The following is a 321-nucleotide window of genomic DNA, read 5'->3' as shown; positions in this document are numbered from 1 at the left end:
AAAGCTCAGCCCCCCTCAGCAGCTGCTAAGCACCCCCCCTTGCCGCAGCCTTACAAACCCCCCCGGCCTGAAGGCTGCCTGTCCTTGCTCTGCACCCACCCGCGCCTTAAAACACCTGCCGGCGGGGTGCACGTTTGGCCCCTTACCCATCACCCCCCCACACCCCACCCCAGTGCTGGTCCAGTCCCTCCCGCTTCCGACACCCCTTCCCACCGACAAACGCGGGGGAGGGATGCAGGCAGGCGTGGGGGCGCAGCTGGAAGCCCCCTCACTGCTGACCTTGCCGAGCCCGGGCGCTGCCTTCACATCTATCGCCCCCAA

Source organism: Charadrius vociferus, unplaced genomic scaffold, assembly GCF_000708025.1.
Source record: "Charadrius vociferus isolate BGI_N301 unplaced genomic scaffold, ASM70802v2 scaffold245, whole genome shotgun sequence".
Taxonomy (NCBI): Eukaryota; Metazoa; Chordata; class Aves; order Charadriiformes; family Charadriidae; genus Charadrius; species Charadrius vociferus.
The sequence above is the reverse complement of the archived record's forward strand: the minus strand, read 5'-3'. Positions refer to the sequence as shown.